Genomic DNA, 8,482 nt, shown 5'->3' on the forward strand with positions numbered 1-8,482 from the left:
TTACCATCAACAACACTGGAATGAATAAATAAATTGTGGTATAGTCATAAGGAGGAACACAGCAGTGAGACTGAGAAAAATATTTTATACTCAACAGCACGGGGGAATCTCATTGAGCAAGAGAAGCCAGGTATAAAAATAGTGCATACTATATGATTCCATTGACATGAAGTTCAAAAACAGGCAAAACTAATCTATGGTGATAGAGGCCATGCACTTTCCTTTCTCTCCAAGTGGGCTACAGAGGTTCATGAGGTTCTTAGAAAGCTTGTGGGGAGCTGACCTCAGCTCAGCAGTGACAGTGGTCTATCTGGTCTGGGGCCAGCCCTTTGCAAGCCTCCTGTGTGTCAGCTGTCTCCTGGGTAGAGAGTCTTTATCCATTGAGCTCTCCTAGATTGTCAACTCCCTGTTGGCTCAGCTCAACAACCATCAGGACACAACTTGGCACTTGGGAAGTTTCCAGTGATGTTCATCTAGGGCGTGGGGCAGGGAGAGAGCTAATGGCTCCACCTGCGCCTTCTCTCAGGAAGGAGAGCTCTCCATCCCAAACATCTGGATGAGAAGGAAAGAGGGCCATTCCAATGTTAGGAGGCCCTAAGACTGCCTTGCACACAGTAGGTGCTCCCTGACCCTTGTCGAAAGTCTGGATGGAATGGAATTTCCAGTCCTGGGAGCAGGATCTGTGTCTGCCTTGAAGCCAGATGAGCACCCCACGCTGTGGGCTGGAGAAGCCTCAGGGTTGGGCCCAGAGGAGGCACGACCTGCCCTAGGTCACACAGAAGTCCCTGGTGTATGGCTGAGCTATTAGAGAGGAAGACAGTGTCAACTTGGAAGACTTGGCAGTAAGAAGCAGACACCTTCCTACTGCCCCACCTTCACCTCACTGTACAGATGGGCAAACTGAGTCTTAGAAGAAATCAGTGCCTTGTCCCTGCCTCACAGCTAATCTGCTGAACTTGGATTAGTGCTGTGCAGTCTCTCCTCTCATCTCTCTCCTTCCCCAGTTCTGAGTTTCTTCTCAGAGGTATCTCTGTCCTCTCATACCCACCCTTTGCCTCTAGAACAGGGGTCAGCAAACTGCTTATGTAAAGGGTTTTGGCTTTGCAGTCCATGGAGTTTCTGCTGCAGCTACTCACCTCTGCCTTGTAGTGTGAAAGCAACCAGAGACAATATGTAAATGAACAGGCATGGCTGTTCTTTTATTTATGGACACTGAAATTTGAATTTCATAAAATTTTTACATGTCATGAAGTATTATTCTTCTTTAATTTTGTTTTCAACCATCTAAAATGTAAAATCTATTCTTAGCTTGTGGGCTGTACAAAAACAGGCAGCAGGCCAGATCTGGCCCTCAGGCCGTAGTTTGCCAGTTCCCTGTTCCAGTATGTGCTGTCCTGGGGCTCAGACTCTCCAAAGTCATTGAGGCACTAAGTCACGTCCTACCATATGGGTGTAATAGTGACCAACCATTCTGGTTTGCCCAAGCCTGAGGGTTTCCTAGGATTTGAGGGCTTTGGTGCTAAAACCAGCATAGTCCCAAGCAAACCAGGATGGTTGGTCACCCTAGGTGGTAGTCATTAACCCAGAGAGGGACAGCCTTCAGGAGCCAGCCGGCTAGGGTTCTAGCAAGGCCCCTTAGGGCCTGCCCCATGCACTGCCTGGCTCTTGTGGTTTGTGGTGGGGCCTTGTCCTGTTGTGGCTGGCTCTCCTCAGGGAGATGCCCCCTCCTCCAAGCAAGAAAACCTCTGTGGTCTGAGTGCTCTCAAAAGGCAGGAAGTTGAATCATCAACTCCATAACGTCTCATCAGCCTGTGGGTCTGCCTGGGGAGTGCAGGGCTCCAGGCCCAGGGGCCAGCTCCACACTCTGCTGCTTCCTCTCAACAGGAATGCTCCAGAGGAGACTTCCACTGAGGCTTCTGAAGAAATGAGAGCTGTTGAGTCAGGTGGGAGGAGAGCTAGATGGCAGGTTGACCTGGGCTCTTGCCCAGCTCTGGCTTGGACTTTGCTGTGTGGCCTTCAGTGACTCCCTTACCCTCTCTGTTGGCTTTGGCTTCTACCACAGAAATGCTGATTTTTTAAATCACCTTGAATTAAGCATGTGAATGGTGACCAAAGTCAGAGCACCCTGGGTTCCGAGGACCCATTCTGCCTTTACTGCTAGTGATACAGGATGCTCAGACACACATCCCCATCTCCTGCTTGCCTGGGAGCAGGACGTGACCAGCCACTCTAGTGCAGGAAGGTTTAGGAAGGTGATGAGTCTGGATTCAGAGGGGATGGAGGAGAGGGGCAGAAGAGAAGGACCAGGTGAAAGAGGATACCCACGGATAACCATGATAATCATCCCATTGGTTGTTTATGAAGTACTCACTATGTGCCAGTATCACTATCTCATTTGATTGTCGCAATGACTCTTTAAGATAAGGATTATCATTATTTCCATTTAATAAGTAAGGCAAATGAGACCCAGAGAGGTTAAGTACCTTGCCTGAGGTCACGCAGCTACCGAGTGGTGGAGATGGCATTGATCCATGTGTGAGACTGTAGCTTTGAGGGGTGGGGGCTCAGGAAGCCCACAGGTAGGAGGTGGAGGGAGGAACTTCCCAGGGAAGTCAAGGGCAGGGATGTGGGAGAAGGAGTTCTTCCTTCCTGGTGCTGCACAAGGATATCCAGAGAATACTAAGAAGTCTGGGGGTTGCTGGGCTTGGAGACCATGCCCCCAGACAAGGAAGGTCATGCTCAACAGATTCTCCAGATGGCCTCCAAGGGCCTGATGAGAAAATCGAACACATAGCAGGATTTTGCTGCACAGCAGGACTGAGCATTTACTTTTGAGCAAAGGCAGCTGGCCCTGCTCCAAGTGTGCCCCTGTATGTCCCTCTCCACCCCAGCATGGGATGTGACCACAAGCCCCATACTGCACCCTGTGTGGTCTCTCTCTTCCCCTACGAAGGAGGGGACAATGAGAGCTTGGCAGGGTTTGACCACCCTTAGCAGAGGGCCACACCCATGAGGGGCTACTGACAGGGTGTGCTTCCTGGGCCGGGGGCAACTCCCAAATATCTGTCCTCAGTAACAACTGGTAGATGACTCTGGGAAAAGAGGCCAACCCAGTTGCCCCAGGCCACTGATTGGACCCCCAACAGAGGCTCAGGCCGGGCCTAGAGATGTTTCTCTCCTATGGGCAGTAGATTCAAAGCCAGGCTTGGCCAGGTCTCTATGGAGTACCATAAAATTCTCCATGAAGCCCTTAATCTAAAAAGTATTTTGTTTATGTCTGCTGTGTGGTCACTGGAATTGGTAGGGGTGGGGGTTCCAGAGCCTTCATTAGCCTGAAGACCTACTAGGTGCCAGGCCTGGACAGATGCCTTGGGGTCGAGGTAGTGGGCCTGGAAGCTCGGTGCAGGGCTGAGGCTAACCTCCTAACCCCCACCTGGGACTGCATGGGACAGCTAGGCCTCAGGACCCAAATCATCCTTGCAGACATTTGGCCCCCGTTATCTGGCTATTTTGGGCAGCCCTGAGATAGACTTGATTATTGCAAACCTGGAATAGTTCCTTATTAGACATGGTTGGCTCATCCTCCTAAATGAGTCTTTCTGGGGCCCTTGGGGTCTTGTGGTGAGCACACCTCGCCATCCTATCCACCAGTCCTTCTGGCAGGAAAGGAAGAGCAGCCCAGTGCCCCTACCCAGGGCCTCTGCTCAGAGTCCAAGCTCCTCTGGGCCCAGCCTGCATGGGGCTGAGGGCAAGTAGCAGCAAAGTGCCTCCAGCCAGAGCTGGGCCCTGCCCACTTGCTTCCCTGCCCCCAGCCTCAGCCCTGGCCCGGCCCGACTCCTCCCCAAAGGAGAAAGGGCAGAACAGGACTGGCTGGTTGAGGACACTGTGGGACTGTTCCTGCCTGCCCAGGGTGACAGTTCTGGGCCTCTCCCTGCTCCCCTCTGAGTACAGCCTGGGTGTGGGGCTCAAGAGGCCCAGTGCTTTTCCAGTCCAAAGGCCACTAACAAACAGCCCAGCACCTGGGAGTGCGTGGAGGGATCTGTTCTCCAGCCAGCGAAGTGCAGGACAAATGAGAGTGGGAGGGAGAGGGGAAGAGGTTGAGCTTAGTGGGTATGCTGGGGCCTGAGTGCATCTCCCCTGGGCAGGGCTGAGCCTGCCTCAGCATCCCCCACCTCTCAGTCTGCTGCCTCTGGACAGAGTTCTGAAGAATAGCCCCATCTCTTCAGTCCTCCCCCGCTTTGGGGTGGCAGGTCTCCTATTGGACTTGAAAGAGATGTCCCCAGGCTGCCAGGCTTCCAAATGCAAGTCTCTGCCCAGCTACTCAGGGCAGTCTCCCCTCTGGGGCATTTGTCCTTATCAGGGATGGATGCTGTCAAACTTTCTGGCACATGGCAGATGGGTTAGGGAAATCATTCGGTCAGGGAGCCCTTAGGTCCCTCAAATGACCTCAGGTGACCTACACTTCACTGTAGCCCTGGTCATTGGAGGGGCCAGGTGGGCTCCATGGGGCTGCAAGTGGCAGGAGGGAGCTCCTGGGGGATGCAGTGTAGCCCAGAGCAAGAAATCCCATCCTACGGTCATGGCTGCTTATGTTGGATGGCTCCTCCTCCAAGGCACCAATTGTTCTGTCTTGGAGACATCCAAGCACAGGTGAGAAGCCTGAGCAGGGATGGTAAAGAAGGAAGTTGGAAGTGGCTGAGGGACTGGACTGAAGGAATCTGGCTCCCTGATCCTGGACTTGCACAGGGCAGGGAGGAGGCTGAAAGGAATAGGTCAAAAGATGCCCACCTGGGCACTGTGTTGTACACTGAATGAGTCCTTAGACTGTGAAAGTCACAGAGATCAAAGGAAAGCACCAGCACTCCCAAGTCAGTGTCAGAGAGGAATTCCTGGAGAGGCAGGCTGCCAGTTGAGAAAGTCTGGGCCAGGGGGCTGGGAAGCTTTTGAGACTGTGGGAGCAAGAGTCTGGAGGTGGGAGCATGCCAGCAGGTGTAAGGACCAGTGAGTCACCAGGGGAGATGTGTAGAAAGGCTGTGGGTGACGAGGTGACAAACGGTACAGAGCTCTGGCCCTGAGCTCCGTGCTCTTCCTAACCTTTGCCTACTGTTACTGTTGAATTGTGTTCCCACCCCCCCGCACAAAAAGATATGTTCAAGTCCTAACCCCCAGTACCTGTGAAGGTGACCTTATTTGGAAACAAAGGGTTTTTGCAGATTTAATTGAGTTAAAATGAGGTCAAGTGGGACCTAATCCAATATGACTAGTTTCCTTATAAGAAGAGGAAAATTTGGACACAGACACAGACCCACAGGGAGAAATACATGTGAAGGCACATAGGGCCGGCTGTGGCTCACTTGGGAGACTGGTGCTGACAACACCAAGCCAAGGGTTAAGATCCCCTTACCGGTCATCTTTTAAAAAAAGAAAAAAAGAAAAAAGGAAACGCAGAGACACACAAACATAGAAGGACGATGGCCATGCTAAGATGAAGCCAGCATTGTGCTGCCACAAGCCAAGGAATGCCAGGGACCACCAGAAGCTGGGAGATGCAGGGAAGGATTATCCCCTAAAGGCTTTGGAGGGAGCATGCCCTTGTCAACACCTTGATTTCAGACTTCTTGGCCTCCAGAACCATGAGAATAAATTTCTGTTGTAAGCCATTCAGTTTGTGGTACTTTGTTACAGCAGCCCTAGGAAACTAACACACCCAGGCTGGTGCAGCTGCCCAGAATGCCCTTCCCCTGTTCCTCTAGCTAGTCCCCTCACCATCTTCAAGTCCCATTACCTGCTCCATGCACCCATCTCTGTGCACCCCTGATCCTTAGCCCTTATTCAATAGATCTGTCTCCCTGACTAGACTGTGGGCTCCCTCAGGGCAAGCCTGCCCAGAGCAGCACGAAACCTGATACACAGTGGGTGCTCGTTAAATGTTAGGTAAATGAAGGAGGGGTAGAGAGGTGATGAGCCCTTCCGAGACTGGGATATGCTGTCTACTCTTCCACAGCCTGGCCCAGCTGGGGCTGGGGACACGGCAGTCCTGGCGGAGGTTACAGCACCATCTACCCAGGCCGTTCCCAGCTCTCCACTCTCCAGTTCCCTCTTGGTCCCATGTGAGTCTGAAGAACTTGGAGAAATCCTAACTTTCACTTGGACCATTGGCCCTTGGAGTTAACCACAACATAACTGCTCAGGTCCCTCCAACAAGGGGACTGTGTCTGTGGCTTGATGACTCAGGCACACTGCTCCATCCCACAACCCTGGGCAGGACTTGGGGCTGGGGATAGTGCCAGCTAGTGCAGGCTAGGAGATTGGACATCCCATAGCCCCAGCTCAGTCCCCAGGAACAAAGTATACTCAGGGCTTCACAGCAAAAATCTGGAAGCAGGGAGGCAACTCTCGTTTGAACTGAGAGCTGAGTGATGCAGAGGAGCAAAGGCAAAAGCAAGTACAAAGGACCTGAGGTAGGAGTGAGCTCGGCAGGATGAAGAACCGAAATGAACACAGGGGAGGCTGGGGCATAGTGCAGGAGAAGTCAGCGACAGGACATGTGACTAGACTGGACCCACCTGGATAATCCAGGATAGTCTCCCCATCTCAAGGTCCTTAATTTAATCATATCTGCAAAAGGCCTTCTGCCATGTAAGGTGACACATTCACAGGTTCTGGGGAGTACAACACAGACATCTTTGGGGGTGGGAATTTTTCTGCCTATCACAGTATATCTCTCCTCCTCTTACCTGTCTCTCTTGCTTTATTGCTCCATTTCCTTTTTTTTTTTTTTTTTTAAAGATGACCGGTAAGGGGATCTTAACCCTTGACTTGATGTTGTCAGCACCACGCTCACCCAGTGAGCTAACCAGCCATCCCTATACAGGATCCGAACCCATGGCCTTGGTGTTATCAGCACCACATTCTCCCAAGTGAGCCACATGTTGGCCCCTATTGCTCCATTTCTTTTTACCTATCTACCTATCTATTTGAATCTGACCATGGATCTATTGACCTGTCACCTAGCCACAATTTCTCTCTCTTACTACCCTTTTATCAAGTATCAACAAGTTATTTATCAATCTATCATTCCTCCATGGCTTTGATCTTTCACTCTGATAATTGCATCATCCCTCAGCCATCTATCTGATAAACTGACTTTTACACTCAATCTATCATTTAGTTGTCCTCTACCAAGATAAATTTGCATGTGTCACCTATGTGGACATTCTTTCTTCATGTCTACAAATAAATTCAATAAATATTCACTGAGTGCTTGCTATGTGATGTGTTTGTGAAATAAGGAGCTAACAGCACCCCCAGTAGCTATACAGGGCCCTTTTTCATCCTATTATCATCACCTCAATGCATCATCACCAATCCATGCACACTATCCAGTTTCGTCATCTACATAGGGACCCTTTTTATATGGACTTTCCAGCCAAATCCAGGCTGCTGTAGTCTGCCTTTTGCTCACTAGCCATCCTGTGTTTGAATAAATAGTGCAGACTCATTTTTAACTTGACGTTGATCTCAGATAAAGTGTGGGTAGAAAAGTATAATCTGCTGGGCAAGCATCTTGTGCATCAAATAACAAACCCTAAAGTTAAATGGAAATTATTTTTAGTTTGTTTGGGCAAATAGCACAGGAAATGGGGACTCCAGAGGTGTGGCCTCAGGCATGCGGATACAGGCAGGTGGACACACACACATGCGTGCATGTGGGTACACACAAATGCACACATGCACCCTCTCTCCTCCTTCTGCCCCCACGCTAGCAGCTCCTTCCTGGCTTCCCCCTCTCCCCCTCACCCACACAAAGGGCCAAAGCAGACACTTCAATGCTGACTCATGTCCTACCTCATCTTGTTTCCAGCCTAGGAATGTCACCTCCCCACCAGGGCGGTCTTCTGGGGCCAGGATGGTGCCTGCTTCTCCTTAGGCATGCCCAGCCAGCCAGGGGACTGGACACCTGGGAGCTGTTTGTCTTTCCTTGAGCTCTGAGGGTGGTCAGGGATTAGAAAGGCAAGGGACTTAGAGGCCCAGTGGCAGACACTCCCCAGGGTAGCCCCCACAGACAGACACAATCCCCTCTGTCCCCAGGAACTTGCCTCTCCTGCCCAACCTGGATGCCAGAGTAATTTCCTTTTTCTGTAGAACTCTCCCAGAGCAGCTGTGTGAGGGAGATAGTCTTCCTGGAGCTGGCCTAGCTAGGGATCAGCTCAACAAGAATTCCCTTGTTTCCACGCATCTCTGTTGCATGGGCAACCAGTGCCTATTTGTGTCCAAGCCTCTCCCCAGTGCCCTGGCTGGAGATCCAGCACAATTGGAGGCAGCTTGCCATCTGCCAGAGCTGTGGGTCTTGGAGGTCCAGCAGTCATAGTGCTCAGGGCCACCCCAGCCTCATAAGTCACTCTGTCCAAGGCCCTGAGGGAGGAACAGCTTTCTCACTAGTGCCTGAAGAGGCTCCCAAGGCAGCCACCTTGCACCTTGG

Source organism: Cynocephalus volans, chromosome 2 (assembly GCF_027409185.1).
Source record: "Cynocephalus volans isolate mCynVol1 chromosome 2, mCynVol1.pri, whole genome shotgun sequence".
In the NCBI taxonomy this organism is placed as follows: domain Eukaryota; kingdom Metazoa; phylum Chordata; class Mammalia; order Dermoptera; family Cynocephalidae; genus Cynocephalus; species Cynocephalus volans.